Raw genomic sequence first — 19611 nt, forward strand, 5'->3', positions numbered from 1 at the left:
AATTATAAAACTTAAATTTTGAGCATATATTTTAAAAGGATTTTTTATCCAGCTTTAGAGTTATATAATAATATAATAATTGATTTCAAAAATGCATTTAAAGATCTTTATTCGAATTAAATAAGTTTAAGAAGCTCATTATTGTCTTAAAAATTAAAATACCTTATTTGCTAAATTTAATCAAGCTTGATTGCAAAACTAAACAAATAAGATGCAAGTTGAGTTTAAATTTTTTAGATAAAATTTTAAAATGTAAACAAATAATATTGTAAAAATTTTTTTGGTTATTTGAAGGAAATTTTCTAATATCTTAAAAGAAAATATTTTAAAATGTTTAAAAGTGCCATTGGCAAACAAAATTTAGAGAACATTTATTATTCTCAAAACCCTTTGTGGCACGCAAATACAAATTTTCATATTTTTTTAAAATTGAGGAACTAATTATAAAGCATAGGGTCTAAGAGTGGGAAAATTACACATTAAAAAAATTCTGATTCATTGTCCCACCAGGGGGCGGGGGTGGTTTCGGTGGTTGACCACTATCCACATAGAACATTTTCGTTTGATCAGAAAATAATATTTTTTTAACTAGTTTTTTTAATATTTTTTACAATAAATTTTAACTTTATTGGAATAAAATAATAAATTCAAATACTAAAATCATTTATGTAATTTCTAACTCGAAAAATAGCTTTAACAAATATAATATAATATATAATAAAATGCAAAATATATATTAGTGCAAATAACACGTATGAATTTCAGACACGAAAAATGTTCTAAGAAATGAAATATAATTCAAATATAATGTATATTATGCAATATTATGATGAAATAAATAATACAGAAATATATAATAATAAAAATAAAATATATAATAAAATTTAATAAAAAGTAAATATATATATAGCTATATATATATATAGCAGAGAAAGCCGTAGTAAGATATTTACTTTTTCCCTCACAAAGAATTGAAATCTCCTGTAATTGAAAATCAACAATACAAAATTATAATAATAAAAAAATTGTTCAAATTCTTAATTTTTAAGACAAGCAAAATACAGAAAAATTAGTAATAATAGAAAATAAATTTCGCATCAACTCAATATGGCTGTTCAATAATTCCAAAAAAAAAAAAAAAAACGCAAATGAGTAGAACAAATTTGTTTCAGATAAGAAATTTAAGGTAATTGACTTTATTTTGAATAAAAATAGATAAAAGACACATTGTTCTCCTTTTATAAGCCCCATGCTAACGAAAAACCATAATAAATTTTGATCTACTTCTCTATCTGAATGAGTGAAAGGGGAAAAAGGACATGTGTTGGTGGGAATATCTTACGTTCTAGTGGCACGGTGGTCTCCCTCTGAAACCAAGAAAAATAAATGTAAAAATTTAATGCTTTTCTTTGGAATCTTTATTGGGGAAAAATTTGTATGTCAAAAGGAGCTCACAAACAACAAATTTGAGTAATATATTTCAAAATTTTTTTGTATTTCACTGGTCAAAAAAAATATTTTTTGAAGTAAAGAAAAAATGCATTAAAAACTTTTCATTTTTCTCCAAGGAAGACATAATCTAAGAGTAGTACTAGTGGTGCTATCTAGTGATGGTTAGGAAAGTTAAAATATTACTTTAAAAGTATTGGTTTCAGAGATTGACCGTTGTGCGCTTAGGACATTTTTTTAAAAAGAGCGGTTTCGCTGTCATACCACTGTGCGCTAAAGGGATTTTAAATTTATTTCACAGCGAGTTGCCTATAACAAGCTACTAAGTTACAGTAAGTTTATAACAAATTTACAAGAAAATAAAAATATATACTAAATTAAGATACTATTATTTATTTATTTATTTTATAATTGCTTTTTTTCCACTCCTCAATACATTTCCTCAGTCTGAGAATCAAAATCCGATTATTGAATATTATAAGAATTCAGCACTAAAAAAAATAACAGGATAAAAATGAATTTCAAGAGATGGAAATAAATTTATAAAATTATATTCCTATATTTTAATATTAATACAAATAGATATTTTGAAATAAATGAACCTTTAGCAGAATTGAGGAATCATTTAAAATAAATTATAAACTCTTAATTGTAACTTATGTAAACTTTTTTATTTCAATTCAGAATAAATGTGGATATTTCTGCGTAAAATTAGCAATAACGATAAAAAAAAAATTACTGAGTCCATTTCTTAAGGCGCATTTCTAACAGTGTTTATTTTTAAGAGACTTCTTTTTTTACCCATTTTCTTAGAGTCGCAATTTTAACTGAGTTAATTGTCATGAGGTACTTAAATACCTTCATATGCAAGATTTAGAAATGTTTAATATAGAAATTTTTATTAACCCTTAACCATGGTATAAATACAAAAAAATATGGATTTCTTTTTTTAAGAACCATCCATTTTTTTTATGAACAGGGAGAAAACTAAACATAGTAACCATGCAGATTTGAAGAAATTCATTTTGCTATCATTATTCTTGCTTTATAGTACAAATAAATATTCGACTTTGAAAAGGACTATACAATAGATATTATATTAATATTTAAATTCTTTACAGCAAACATCAAAACTTATTTCGGCAGAAAAAAAGGTTAAAAATTGCACTTAGTTATTTTCGGTTTAGCTGTAAAATATAAAATCTATCATCAACTTATACTCAATCAAATAGACCGTAATCTATTCCTTAAACATCTGAATAGAAGACATTCAGGCAAAATATCTAGTAATTTGAGCTTAAAATCTTTTAAGATATTACATTTAAAATCTTAGATATTAAGATATTACAATACATGAAAATAACCGAAGAAAATGTTAAAAAATACAGAATAATCAACCAAAAATTAAGGATTTTTTAAATCATTGTAGCTCAATCATCGTTGAAATTCAAATAAATTTAGAATTTCAACGATTAAGATAAAAGTGTATTGTTTTATTTTATATATATATATATATATATATATATATATATATATATATATATATATATATATATATATGGCCCAAGCATGTGATTCTGTTTAATGACTTCGTTGAGACTCCTCGAAACAACATGATTGCTGAATGTCGATCATACTTTTCTGCTTTCTCTTACAAGTAAGTTGAAAGTACTAAGTTTACACTAAAAATTTCTTTCAACATTAATTGCATAAAAATGAAAGCATAAAAAAATAATTGCACAAGAATAAAAAAAATAATTGCATAAATTCTTAAAACTAACATCTGTTTGCAATTTGAATATATCTAAACAAGCAGTTGACTGCAGAATTGTATTGTTCTGAAATTAATTGGTTAATTCTAAAATTAATAGATCATCCAAAATACCGTACGCTCTATATCTCAAATTTTGTTTGGGTGACGGAGTTGTATTTTATATGTATTGAAATATAGCGTCAAATAGATTAAATATCCTTTATCAGTATTTTTGAAAATTAAATGAAAAGAATTAAAAGCCTATTCAGAAATTTTCCTCTCCATCTCTAAAGTTGAGTTCGTCTTTTGAGGAGGAAGGTCCTCTTAATCAACACAATTTAAGTTGTGCCTATGTTTTTTAAGAGGCATTTTAAACATGTTTATTTCCTTAAACATGCCGAGTTGTATTCCGAAAAATAAAAAAGCTCTTTGACTGCTAACAGATATATGTTTCTTAAATAATAATCTACCAGTTTTTATTGATTAAATTCTTTTTCTATATTTTCTGTCCACTAATGCTCTATAATTGGTTTCCACAGCTGCTACTAGGAATAAAATAATTATTTAAAAAGCCCTTTGGTCTACGAGTTGTTATATGCTTGTTTTCTTAGGGGCGTGTTTAATCCAAAAGTAACAAAGTCATAGTCTTTAGGGAGTCTTAAAAAATAAATAAATGACGAATGGCGGCCCAAGTGACACACACACCTGCCAACTTTTACGCATTTGGCGTAAAATGTTATTCTTATATTTAAAGTGGTAGTAAATATATACTATTTTTTATTTTATAAACTTAAATTTAAACTGATTTCGATCACCAGTATTCTTAAAAAAATTTAGCATGTATATTAATATGCATTACTTTTTTTGGTTGTCAACTGAAGATTTTTCAAATACAACATAGTATTTTGCTTACAAGTCAAAATTTAATTCCATTTTAATACCACTGGGAAAAATCATGATGGAAGGGATTAAAAGTTGGCAGGTATGGACACATGTTACAAGGTAGGAAAACATGGCGGATGCACTTCCATACTTCTTCATATTTTCACAAAAAATTTGAAGCCAAAGGTATCCATAGACATCATTTCATGGGAGTGAGACTATGAAAGCATTTAATATTTTAAAAATTATCAACATTTTTTTTATTTCTTGTAAAGATGATTTTAGGATTGCCAATCAGAAATTTTTGTCAATTTGATTATCATTTAAAACTATGAACTAAAAGAACAATCTTTAAAAGAAAATAATAAAAAATATACACTTGTCTCAAATTTCAACCGAATGATTTAAAATTAAATTAATAATCACGATGTCGGTAATACGAATATTTCACAAATTGAGATAATGTTTTACGTCTAAGTTTAAAGAAAATTCAAATTGCGTCAGACCTTACATTTTTATGTAAATAAATCAGCACAAAAAATTTTAAAACTGTACTATTTACGAAAGCAATTAATGGTGAACTTAATCATCATAAGAGATGCAAGGGACAATATATATATATATATATATATATATATATATATTTAAAATATTATATATATTAAAATATTATATATATACTATATTTAAAATATTAACACGCAGATGCGACACGCCCAACTCTCTTTCAGATGCTTTGCATTATTGAAAGTGATTTTTATTGTAAAATAAATACTTCTTAATATCAATCTCCAATTTCAAAATCACACTAATCATATTTATTAATATTTATTGCACTAGTTCTGTTTATCAATATAAGAAACAATATAAAAATAAAAAGAAATTACATCTACCTATAACTCTTCTCCGATTATGATCTATGTCATCGACTTTTCACTCTTATTGTAAATATGTAGGTAATAGTTTTTCGATTTTAATTTTTACTCACTCCGTTATAAATTTTTATTTTTTCGATTATGTAAATAGCTTATTTTTTCTGTGTTATCCACACTTCTTGTAATCGAGCCTGTAATTTATTAATTAATATTCAAATTTTTTTTTTATGTATATATCATTCATTTTACTATACTGTATATTAATCACTCTACTGCATTTGTCCGTAGCCATTGGCAAATTAATCTCAAATGAGGATGCTAGTGCCGCAAGGCAGATACCCCGACTAATACGATAACATTAAAGAATTAGCTAACAGTAAAATTAAAATAATATAGTCTTTAGTAATATAAAAAAAATTCTAAATAAAAAACAATATTTTTAAAAACCACGTTTTTGTTGTAGAGAATAATAATTAAAGAAAAATTTGAAAAACGAAAAACGTGGGGCGCTTGAAATACATAACAGTAATGTTATATTAGTGTGTGTATGTGTGCTCTTGAGAATATGTGTATGTATAACTGTAATTGTAATTGTATCTGAATGTAGATGTGGAATATGTTTGTGTATATGCATATGTATGTAGCTGTGCATGTGTAAATGTGTATAGAAAATGTGTATATATATGCGTATATGTTCTGTTATGTATTTCATTCACCCCACGTTTTTCGTTTTTCAATTTTTTTTTAATTATTATTCTCCACTACAAAAACGTGGTTTTTAAAAATATTGTTTTTTATTTTGAATTTTTTTATTTTAAATTATAATTTTTTTAATTTTTATTTTATATTTTTTAAAATTATTACTTTTTAATTATTATTCTTCACTACAAAAATCGTGGTTTTTAAAATATATATTTTTATTTAGATTATTTTTCTTAGTCAAGAGTAGTCAAGACTACTTCGAGACCACTACTAAAATAATAGAACTTTCATTTTAAATTCGCGATCGCAACGCTCGAGTACGCCGTCTAGCGGGAGCCTGTAAATATCGGACATTAATTTATCACGTTTTCATTTAGTTCCATCAAAGTCATTGACTGAATCAGACGCCATTTTTTAGCAGCAAATAGGAAACAAAATTTCCCTAAGGAAAAGGCCGAAGAACTTGAAAAAAATCTCCAGAATATTAGTAAATCTTTCAGGAACAGAACACGCCAAACATTTGAAGAAAAATTCTTCAATAATTTTTAATTTCTATTATCAACAAACTTGCAACTGATGACTTCCGATTTCGGATACTGTTACAGATGTGTGTATTAAGGTAAAATGCATTTCTTCTGTCTTCAATTCATTACGAATTAAAGTGAAGTCAACATTGCTTTCGTCATTCGAGTGAATAAATATGAATTCAGAACATACAGAATTGTAATAGTTATAGAATAGTATATATTTCTGTATCCATATAATTCGGAAAACAACAATAAAAAATTATCCAAGTTACTTGAAATAGTGCCATTTGTGCTGATTCTTAATTAATTTAAATCGTTTTCTTGGTAAGTTTTTTTTAATTTTGAAAGAATAAGTTCAACTAGAATTCAGCTATTCTGTTTTTAGCTACATATTCAAATTCATATCAATTATAAAATTTTGCTGTGTAGTATGTTATCTAAAAGTAATGAAGGTATAAACTATGTATCTATTATTTGAGAATAAAGTTTTAAAACAAGGAACTTATCATTTTGGAATTCTCCGGGAATCATAAATCAGGTAAGTGCAATGATTTTTACAATAAAAAATTTGCTTGTAAATATTTTTTTTTTCATTTCATGATGGTTCTCTACACTACAGAATGGGTTTTTACGTCTGATTAAGAACTATAAGAATAATAAAAAAGAAACAATATGAAAGTTTTTATTTCAATGTAAAGAATTCTTAAAATCGTTTTTTTATCCTAAGAATTCTTTATTTTCCGTTTTTTAGTTTATAATTTTTTGATAAAAATTGTTCTCAAAATACTTTTTTTGAAAAATTAAATGGTATAACATTATGTGTTTATGTATACTTCTTGTATATTCCAATGTTTGAAGTAATATGATTCAGAAAAGTATGGAATAAAAATTCGGTACTAACGTATTAACGCCACCGCCGCTACAGATTTGGCGGTTTTTAAGAGCCGCTAATCTACACTTAAAATTTTTGCGACAATTCATAAAATAAAACACTTTATTTAAAATCAAAATAGTTAATCGGATTTCGGTGGAAAATGAGCCGATATAGAGTTTAGCATAGATTCAAAACAATCATATCGCCATATGAACTCTGATGAATAAGATTCCAAATGAAATAACATTTCCAAAACGTACGTTTACCAAGATAAAGTTTTATGTTGTGGGAATTGGTACATTTTCGTTTTTTCGGTAAAATATTTCCCTCCTGAAAAAATAAAATTGCATCTTGTTTTGTTTTTGGCAAATCCCAAAGACGAATATTCGTAGCACTAAAAATGGCGACAAAAAAGAATTGTCTTTTTTTTTTTTTTTTTTTTGTTTCGTCAGCATTCTTTATTTTACGTTTCTTAGTTTCTAAATAATGATTTTTATTGAAACTTGAAATTTTTTGATAAAAATTGTTGTCAAAAAACGTTGTTTACAAAATTAAATTTCCTAAAATTATGAGGCTTATGTATACTTTTTGTTCATTTTAATTTTTGAACTAATATGATTCTTAAAACTATAGAATGTAAAGTTTAAATGGGCCTTTCATGTTATATCATTAAATTTAGTAATACTATTTCTCGGGCATTAGGTTTTAACTCTTATAAGAATATACATATTTTTTTCTGTTAATGTACAAATATTTTTCCGATGTGTTTTGGATGTTCCTTCTCTAATAAAAAGAGATACCATTTTGTTTTCGGTTGTATAAGAAAGAAGATCAAGCATTTTTCTTTTTTAAATTTAATAAGCCACATTAAAGAAGGAACGTTGCAATGCAACACGCTACATTAACGACGTCTCCAGAGTAACTGAATGACGGTTCATATAGAAATCGCAGGTAAGCGTCTCATACAACAACGCCCCCTATAGTTCGTTGCGATCGCGAATTAGGGATCCGAAACAATACCTTTACGACTTTCATTAGTTTTATGCTGATGACAACCAAAACGATCTGGAAATGAATGAGGAAAAACTGGATCCTACCACGTGATTTTTCAGCCAATAAAAATACTCCGACAATAAAAATCTTTTCACCTGACATGTAATACTAATTTGAAATAATGGAATCGACAACAAAAGACAATCTCGAAAATGATTTTTTTTCTAAATTTTAATTTTATTTTACTTTGTATGTCTTTTTTTTCTTCATTTTCATGCATTCATCCAATTCTGAACTATGCGCCAAATTTGAAGTTTGTGGCTAGTCGGGAAGTTGGTTTAAAATCGATTGCAAAATTCCACCCGGACAGACATACACGAAGGCAAGTTTATATAAACGTGGTAATAATAAAATAAACTTTAGATTGGACTTCATATTATCTCCTATGTATATTAATTATTATGATTGCGGCATTGAGACCCTTTTGAAGTGGAAACTCAATGACTGCACCAATTTTTTACTTATTTTACACCAATTCATCATGATGAAAAATTTTTGGTTAATAATGAAAGCATTGGTCTTGCAAATATAAAATTTGGTTAAGAATGTAAACAATATTCACTAAAACTAGATTTTCCTTTTTGGAGACAGATTTCAATTATTAAGAATAAGCTCGTTTTTAATACTTCTTAGAAATCATATTTTTTTTCTAAAAATAGTTTTCCCGCTTTTATTAGGATAATAAAATTATCAACTATTTTGTAGAATAACTAAATAACAAACAGATTTATTTTAAGTACGTATTTAAGTATTATTAAGGTCACTCATTATACTTTTCGATTTCAAAGACAGTATTTTATAAACATTTATTATTTTTAATGTTAAATCGGATTTGCTGCTTTAAATATTAACAGAATTATAAAACTGCTTTTAAATTTACTCTTTGTGGAAATTTAGCTTAAAGAAAACTAAATTGAATACTGTTAAGAATGTTAACGTAAAAGAAAAAATCTTCAAATCTCACTTTGGAAAATTTATATTTAAGGAAGAGTTCATACAAAAAAAAAATTAATTCTAATAAAGAAATCAATTAAGTTTATTTTTCTGTTAAATGATTTTTTTCCTGTTAATACTGAAAAGAATTTTGACATAAGAACTAATTATGTTTCCTAACAGTTCTAATTTTAGTGTCATTAAGAGAACAGTTATGTAAATTGAAAACAATTTAAATAAGTTCACATTATTTAAATAAAAGTGGTTCAAAAAATGACATTACTCAGAGGCAAGCACCGGAAATATATTTAGAATTCAGACATTTTTCCGAAATTGAGAAAAGTGCTTCTTGTGAATTTAAAGATTTCAAATATTTTGTTTAATTATTGGAAATGAAATGTCTTAATATCACATACCTGTACATGGTTTAATGCATTACTTATTCATTTACTTTGCTATTAATTGATTATAACGAAAATGCTTTAACAGTTTAATCATAACTAATGTGTCTTATTTTCTTTTGAATGCATATAAGTTGTGAATAATTAATAGCGAAAAAAAAACATTTATGATTGTGGAATAACTGGGAGTCGCAATTGATTTAATTAATCTGCATTACCAAGTCTTTCTTTCTTTATTTAAACAAAACTCGGTGCCTAGGCCACGTAGCGGCCCCTACCCCATTCACCATGAAAATTATATACAGTGAATAAAACATTTTGAATTATGTAACAGTGTGGTAACATTATAATAAAGTAACCATGATTTGAAGTATGTACAAACTTGATCGGAGATTTAAATTAATTGTATTGCCAAGTAATTCACTGTAATAGCTAATTAAGAATAATATCGTAAAACTCATATGGTGATGTATTTTAATGAAAAAAAACTTTCTTTTTAATAGTCTCTTAAAAAATTCGTAGTTATTAGAATTACTAATTTTAAAAAAAGGTTGCACCTCTAAAAGTATACACACATTAATTTTTATCTGAAAGATATTTTTCTGATATCAAATATTTTTTAACCTTAAATCTGCTATCTTAATAGGAATATATTTGTTTCAAATATTATATTTTTTCAAATATCTGTTATGTAAAGTAGTGAGAAATTCGTATTTTAGGTTTTGGTAAAATCATGCCTTATTTTCCTTAGGTTTTTAGATCAAATAATTTTAAATATACGGAATCTGATCTTAGATGTTTACAGATACAATTATGAGAATTGCATTATCACAAGTTATCTACAATGAATATCTGCCACTTGATGAATTGTTAAAAAGAAGGAAAGCATACTCAGGCTTTAAAGTTGCATGTATTAAAGAAACTAAAATACATAGTATTAGTATTAATTAGCTTAATAAACTTATTAATTAGCTTAGTACTTGTAATATATTGAAATGCTACTATTAAGAATATAATTTATGAAAAGATTTCAGAAACGCTGTTAATTTATATTATGAGGAAAGAATTTGGTAAATACTTCAGTACGTATAGATATATGTATATCTTGAATTCGTTCAATCATTTTATATATGCACTTTCATCATTTTCTGTAAAGTTAATCGTCCGAAAAATGGTGAACTTTACTTTAGACAGTAACGCCCACTTTCTCTTCTATTCTTTCCCTTCGCAGTAAGAACATCTTGGGTATGGTAATAACATCTTCAATGAAATCACGATACACGTGAATAAAATTTAATTTTCGAAAATATCCACCAATGTTAAAACTGTTAAAGATATTTAAAAATCCAGAATATTATGAAAATTCTCCCTTATTTATGCACTTACAAGGAAGAATGAAATACCAAAAATTTTACAAAGTTCTGGAAAAAATAGTGAGTTTCATACCATCACTACAGGCTATTGTATTTTCCTTGCATTGTTGTAGAGATAACCTAAAGAGCAATAAAATGGGATATTGTAATTTCATTAAAATATCATAATCACATTTCAATATTATAATCTACCAGTAATTAAATACATTAATTTTTATATATACTTATAAACAAAGAAACAAGTAAACAATTTAAGAAATAACATAACTATTTATTTATTAAAACTTTCTGCGCAATATACGCGAGCGCGGAAAGTTTGCTTATTTAGAAATGTACTACTGTGGTTGATCGGTTAATGTACTTCTTTGTACCCAATGTACTTCCTTGTCAGTGTTACTTCTGCTACTGTGATTATTTCGATATAAAAATAATCATATTTTCTATTGACCAATTGGATTAATCGTTATAATTTATTAAGTTTGGTATAAATTAATGGATGAAATATTTTCAATAAATAATCGATACAATTAGTTTTTAAGTACAGTTAATCGATATCATCATTATGCTCTTCGGCACATTTAACAAGATCTATAAACTTGGAAATTATATTTTTTAGTGGAACGTAGACTGCAATTATTAATGTGTTAGGATTCTATTAATGGATATTAAATATTTAATTCCTTTACGCGATTGTAATTCTTGTTTATTTCAGTAATTTACAATTAATCAATATTTTTGTCAGTCATGCATAGATGTGTGATTAAGAATCTATGAGTAATCAAGCAGATGCACAGATTGAACTCTTGAGTATTATAGACGAATGCCCTAAAGTTCAAAACGGATTATCACATTCTGCGAGCTCTGAAAATTTCACTGAATTCATTATTTAGACTTTTCACGTTACTATATTTTTCATTTCAATTTTAAACTTTCTATCTGCAACATAGGAGAGGACGGAAATTAAAAAAGAAAAAAAAAAGTTGTTTGGTTCTCAAAAGAAATTACTTTATATTTCAAAAGGTGTATAATAAATAAATCAAATATTAATTCGATATTAAATATAATATAGAACTTTTAATCTAGTAATTTTAAAACTAAAAATAAATTTGTTTGAATATCGAATATTTTTTTCTCTATATTATTTCTTCAAAAATAGTTTTTAAATTTGAGGCATTTATAGCATTAATGCAAAGCAAAATTTTGATAGATTTAAGTTTTTATAGACATGTAACCCACAGGAAAACAAAAAATTATTATAGACATGTAACCCACAGGATTCGAACCCGAAAACTCTCGAATGCAAGGACAGTTTCGTAACCACTACACACGCAATGCAAATGATAGTTAACATTATAAAAAGATAAAAACGTAACAAATTTGGGCATATTTCTTACCATTTTCATGCTTAAATTATTGCTGCTGTGTTCATTTCTTTATTTCTGGCTATCTCTGTTTTTCTTTTTGTCTCAATTCTTTTCTTTTATTTTTTCACTTATAAATAGATAAAAACGTAACAAATTTGAGCATATTTCTTAAAATTTTCATGTTTAAATTATTGTTGCTGTGTTCGTTTTTTTATTACTGACTATCTCTGTTTTTCTTTTTGCCTCAATTCTTTTTATTTTGTCACTTTCATTTCACAAAAGCAATAAACTCGCCAAATGAGAGGAAAGGAGAAGATAGAAAACTCTATTTATTTCACACCTAAAAATATAAATGTAAATAACCTCATGTAAAAATATCAAGTATAATATAATATCTTTTGCTTCGATCATCTCATATTTAACAAACTGGCAAAAATATAAGTTTTTTTATTTTAGATTTTCATATACTGTATAATTTACATTTATAAGAAGATATCCAGTCACATTTAAAGAAAAAAAATTAATAAAAATATATTTTGCTTTAAATTTTCAAGGTAAATAAAAATATAATTAGACTCAAATATATGCGAGAGAAAAAAATTGTAATACGATTATTTTAAAGATTCTTTACTATATAACAAATTTATCTGACCAAAAATTATAGATATTCTAACAGATGATCAAAACAGGGATTTTGGATTTACGTTCAAAATCAAACAGTAACTAGACGCTATTAACCGTTATGATATTCAATCAAAAATAACAGCAACGTTTATCAGAGCAGAACAAGGAAAATGCTTCCTATGCAGCGACTGGCAGTCAAAGGATATCAAACTGTGAAAAACTGCATTTTCTCCGTGATTTTTGGAGCAGCTACAGTAGCAGTGAAATTAGTCACAGTGACGATAACAGTGATTTTTTTATTGAGACAACTTTTTGGTTGGAGCAAATTGTCACAGTGACTGAAGCAATCACTGTGATAAAAAGAAAAATAATAAAAAAATTATTTAATTTTGAAATTAAATTTCGGATTGACATTTTGCTATTAAGAAAGCAGAAGATTTATAGAACTGCATTCGATATCCGAAAATTTTCTATCTTATAAAGAGTGTTTTGAAAAAAGATGTAAAACTTGCACTAATATTGACAAAAAAGTATATATATATATATATATATATATATATATATATATATATATAAACTATCTATTAGTTCTATTGAAAGTTCAAAGTTCTTGATACTGTATTTTCAGAAGGCACTGGATGATGGCCGGCAGGATGTAGGAAGTCAGAATGCAGTGAGGGGTAGTTGATTTTCTTGATGATTTAATGCATTATGGCTGTTTCGGAAGATATTTTATAAAAGTGATGTCAGTTGGGGTCGAACCAAGGACTTTGGTGGTTGTAGTCGGGTGTGCTATTCATGAGGCTATGGCTGTTGGCATTTATTTAAGTTGATAATGATGATATCAGAATACAACAGTATTAAATATTTATATATATGTTTAATTTTTTTTTTTAAATAGTGGTGGTCAAAAAAATTATAAATTAAGCTTATAAATGCAAGGAATATATATTTATATATATATATATATATATATATATATATATATATATATATATATATATATATATATATATATATATATATATATATATATATATATATATATATATATATATATATATATATATAGTTCAAAATGAAGATAAAACAAAGGAAAATTACAGACATATGTAAAAGGGGTGAAATAATAATTAAAAAAATAGCAAACAACTGATTAAAAAAAAAGGATGAATTTTTTTTAAAAAACAACAGAGAAAAAAAAAGATGTAATCTTTTTATCTGCCCACACGATTATATCCGCAAAAAAGAGTGCTTTCTGATATTGTATCAATATAGCCAAAGCATAATATATTAATACAATAGTGTGAGGAGCACTCAAAAACTTTTTTTACAAGAATTACAACAAATAAAATAGAACACAATAAGTAAAAATAACACGTAAAAACAGAAAATAAAATAAAAGAAAAAATAGTATAAGCTTATTGTTTTTCTTCACTTTTTTCGTGTTTTCTTGTAATTATTTATTTTGTTATGCATATATATATATATATATATATATATATATATATATATATATATATATATATATATATAAAAAAAAAAAATTCATAATAACGATAGCTCCAAACCTGTTGGTAAAATTAAAAATGTTATTTATATGAATAACATTTTTAGTTTTACTAACATATTTCATAATATTAGACCTGTGGTTTTCGTATTATGAAATATGTTAGACAAAAAAAAGTAATTCTCTTAATATTCAAATGTGAATCAACATCGTTCAAATATAAAATGTAATAAAATTAGTAATAAACTGGAATAGAATTATTTCACAGAACATAATTTTAACAGTATCAAAATTATTATTTTAGATATAGTAGAAGATTTTGATTTAACACTACAAAAAGAAAATCACTACATGCTTTTATGCAAAGCAAATCTGCTAATGCCATTTTGCGTATGGGCTAAACGATACCTTCCAACATACATAGATTAACTTTAATAACCCCCTTAATTTACTTACTTTTTTATGTTTAAAGTGCACAAATAGAGGTGAACGGTGAGTAATAAGAACTCTCTTTATAGTGACAAAGTAAATGTAAATTTTATTTCTAATATGAAAAAAAGATTTTAATAAGCATTATAATAATAAAACAATGAAAGATTTTGTTGTCTCCCTGAAGAATAATGATGTATATAAGCTTCAAGATCTTATTTCTTTTATTAACTTACAGTTCAAAATTCTTTGTTTCGATCTTGATAGATTCTATTGATTAATTCTTGATTTCTATAAATTCTAATAGGTCGTGAACCTAAAACAGAATTAATAAAATTAGTATCAATCACACTATAGATAAAGATTTGCTACATTTTAGGTTTATCCCTTATTTGGCTATAAATGTGTAAAATATCGCTGGTTGGCATAAATTTCAAAAAGCTCATTAGCACGACAAGAACTCTTTTAGAGTGGTGACAACCTTTCGGCCGACTTACTTTCCTATTATTCATAACTACAAGTCAGACATATTGGACTTAGCCACTAATTACTAATATGAAAATTCTCAAGGCTAGAAGTGTTATTAACGACTTATGAACGTCGTAGTATTAAGTAGGCGTTACATTTAATCTCGGAGAGGTTAACATTTTCTTGTCGGGGATTTGTAAGACACGCCCAACTCTCATTCAGATGCTTTGCATTATTGAAAGTGATTTTATTGTAAAATAAATACTTCTTAATATCAACCTTTGATTTCAGAATCACGCCAATTATATTTATCAAGGTCTTCATATAAGAAATAACATCTACCAGTGATATAGATTATATCTCTGATTATGATCTATATCAACTATTTTTCACTTTGTTGTAAACAAGTAGTTACTGGTTTTTCAATTTTACTTTCACTCACTCAATTAAAAATAATTATTTTTCCGATTAAGTAAATAGTTTATTATTTCCTATGTAATTCAGAATTCCTGTAATTGCACTTGATTCTTATCAATCAATATTCGGATCTCTTTTTTTTCTTTTGATGTAAATATCATTCCTTTAACTATACTCTATATTAACCAATCATTCGACTGCATTCGTCCGTTGCCTTTGGTAAAATAATCTCAGGTGAAGAGGCTAGTGCCGCAAGGCAAATACCCCGAATAATACGCTTACATTAAAAAATTATCTACCAGTAGAATTAAAGAAATGTAGTTTGTGGTAATATAAAAATAATATTCTCCCATGCACCTAATATTATATAACATCAGATTCTAAAAGTTGCGTCTGCTTCCGACAGATCAATGCGGATGCAACAAGATCAATTAAAGAGGTAACAGTTTCAGTTAATCGTCCTCTTTGTTTGTCCCTCAGTAAAACAGAGCTAAGAAGACCCGCTGCATGAATCGTTGTTATTACTCGTGTCTGCCTGCACGTGATCGTACACCTGCTTCGAAATTTTGAAATAATGTCCCATAAATGCATTTCAAAGGATTCTCCATTGTTTAGATTGTGGCATTGAGACCCTTTTGAAGAAGAAACACAATGACTGCATTCATTTCATACATATTTTACACCAATTCATTATGATGAAAAATTTTGCTCTATATAAACATTAATGATGAAAGCATTGATCTTGCAAATACAAAATTTGGTTAAGAATGTAAACAATATTCACTAAAATTGCACTTCTTAGAAATCATTTTTTTTAAAAATTAGTTTTCCCCCTTTTAAAAGGATATGAAAATTATTAACTATTATCTAGAATAACTAAATAATAAACAGAATTATTTCAAGTACATAACTGATGACGTAGACAAATACGTATCTTTATAATTACGCTCACTCATTATACTTTTCGATTTCAAAGATATTCCTTTTTATAAACAATTGTTATTATTTATCCTAAATCGAATTTGCTGCTTTAAATATTCGCAGAATTATAAAACTGCTTTTACATTTACTTTGTGAGGAAATTTAGTTTAAAGAAAATTAAATTGAATAAGAATGTTAACATAAGACAAAAATTGTTCAAATCTCACTTTTGAAAATTTATATTTAGGGAAGAGTAATAATTTCATACAAAAAATTTAATTCGTAAAAAAAAAAATCGGTTGTTTATTTTTCTGTTAAAAGATTTTTTTTTCCGTTAATAATAAAAAGAATTTTTATATAAGAACTATTTAAATATCATTATATTTAATAATTAAATATAATTATATTTAAAAATAATTTTTTTATATAAGAAATATTTCCTAATAGTTGTAATTTTAGTGTCATTAAGATAAAAGTTAGTTGTCTGAGCCGTAAGAAACCGTCATACTATGAATGCCAATACTTTGGAATTAAGGGGTTTACCGCCCCTCGAAAGGGATAGATACCTGAGAAATTCATTTAATAATGAATTAGTAAATTTTAACTATAGCGAGCAATAGTATTATGCCAAGAGATGCTGAATGCATTTTATCGTTACTCCAATGGTATAAATTACAAACAACGAGCTTTGTTTTAATAACGTAAAGCCACCAAAGATTACAATATATAACATTAAATTTTAAAAAAACTGAAATTTATTTTGCTATATTGTATAAAAACTTAGTGGAAGAACCATGTAAGTGGCATTTTCAAAACGAAAAAAAGAACACATGTATCCAAATTATTTTATTACTAATTTTTTAAAAGGTGGGACTAATAATTCCTTTCTTTTATTTTTTTACCTCTGCCGAATTTGAAATAAAACTCATTTAAGCACACTAAAAACTAACATGGATTAGTTATGTTAAGATAAAAGTGAAAACAAAAACAATTCTATTTCATTAAACATACCCTATATCGATGCAAACACTTTATGTTAGTTTCCCTAATTCATTAATTTCCTTTAAAATGCCATTCACTTGATTTTTCCATCTTTAATTGAGTCTGTAGGGGAGAGTTGGATAAAACGGGATAGTCGGACAAAACGGGATACGTCACCTAGGGACCAGACTATTGCAGCTATCTAGTGGACAACGACAGAAACGTGTTATTCGACCGTGATTATATTATTCTCGGTGCGTCCCATCTCGAGATCACTATTCGATAGAAAGTTGTAGGTCTCAGAACTTTTTTATTATATTTTCTTGCCATTTTCTACATTTACGTACGTTGTTTTTTACATTGTACTGCCTCTATATATGGGAATAAAATTCCGGTGAGTATTAAATTTGATTAACTATTTATTTACCAATATTTTTATGTGCAGTCTATCTAATTTTCTTTGCACATTTAGGCAGCAGCCATGTTTGTTTCAAAAAGTGTCAGAGTCGGACAAAACGGGACACTTATGAGTTGGATAAAACGGGATAGAGTTTTTTATGTCCCGTTTTATCCACCTATTTATTTGTTGGATTATTACCTTTTAAAATAGCCATATATTAATGTAGGCCTAGGTTTTTTGAACAGCTTATTTATATTAGCCATAGATATTTTTGAAACATTTAGTCTCTTTATATAGTAATGCAAAATTTGTTTATTAACGTTCATTATTAAGCATTTTATTTTCGACTCTAGGATTTCACATCATTCTTTAGAACTAATTGTAATGTATTTCTCTGATGAAGACTTGAGCTTTTTTATATATAAACTTCTTAATTTTCTGGATTGCTCAATTCAATCTGCATTCAATTCTAAAATGAATTCTTCTCTTTGTAACTGAATAATTTAAATGCTTGATTATTAAAGAGTATTTCAGGGATGTTACGACATCAATGGAGTGAATTAGAAATGGAAGAAAAGGAAAGGATTATTAAACTACAAAAAAAGAACCAAGAGAATTGAAGAAAAAGGCTGCTAAGAGATCTCTATTAAGAACACAAGGCACATCTCGACAACGAAAATTGCGGAAATAAGCCTTCATGTTTGAAAACTCATAGTCCTCAAAAACAAATGTAGCATCATATTTTTTGGTGTACTTACTTATAAAACAACAATCTATATAAAAGTGTTAGAACAGTTAAATCCCATGAATATAATATATAGAAATTTTGCTTTGCAGTTCTCTGTCAGTTAATTATGCTTTTCACTTAGTTTTATGCAAAAAATTAAACATTGTAAACCCTATCCCGTTTTATCCAACCCAGGTATGCTAAAACGGGATATGTAAGAGTTTGGAAATTAATTTTTTTTTCCATTTCACAGTCATTAAAATTAGTTTGAAATATGTTTTGTGTGTGCTTCAATAAATGTTGTAGCTACAAAAAAAATAATGTATGGTTTTCCTTAACAGATATTCCGTAGTAAATAAAAACAATAATGGTATCCCGTTTTGTCCAACTCTCCCCTATATGCCTTTCAGTTTTGAGCATGATTGCATCGTGTTTTTCAGTAACGATTTATTAACTATTTTTTAGCTTTTTATTCAACCCTGGCGAAGAAAGCGTATTCAGCTGGTACAATAATATAAAGATTACTATATTTATACCAGATTAATGCAGCATAGATTATGTTTTAATACATTAACTGCCTATACGTACAACCTTATCAAATAATATACGAAGTAGACTCCTGAAAGGAATAAATCGAATGAACTGGGCAGCTCACATTTTCAGAAGGAATGATGACTCAAATTTAAAGAAAATCCTATTACACAAACCCCTAACGAACAGGAAAAGAGGTAGACCCAGGCTGAGATGGCTGGATTTAGTTGAGACTGATTTCCTTACTCTAAAGGAGAAAAACTGGCGAACAAGTGTCAAAAGTAGAGAGAAGTGGATTCGAATTCAAAGGAAGGCACTGGTCCACCCTGGGCTGTCTAGCCAGATATGATGATAATGAGACTCCTGAAAGGAGAATATGGCATCTTTAAAAATAATTTTAATTATGTAAATAAATTG

Source organism: Parasteatoda tepidariorum, chromosome 5 (genome assembly GCF_982258835.1).
Source record: "Parasteatoda tepidariorum strain Cologne lab strain chromosome 5, Ptep-v5.0, whole genome shotgun sequence".
Lineage (NCBI taxonomy): Eukaryota > Metazoa > Arthropoda > Arachnida > Araneae > Theridiidae > Parasteatoda > Parasteatoda tepidariorum.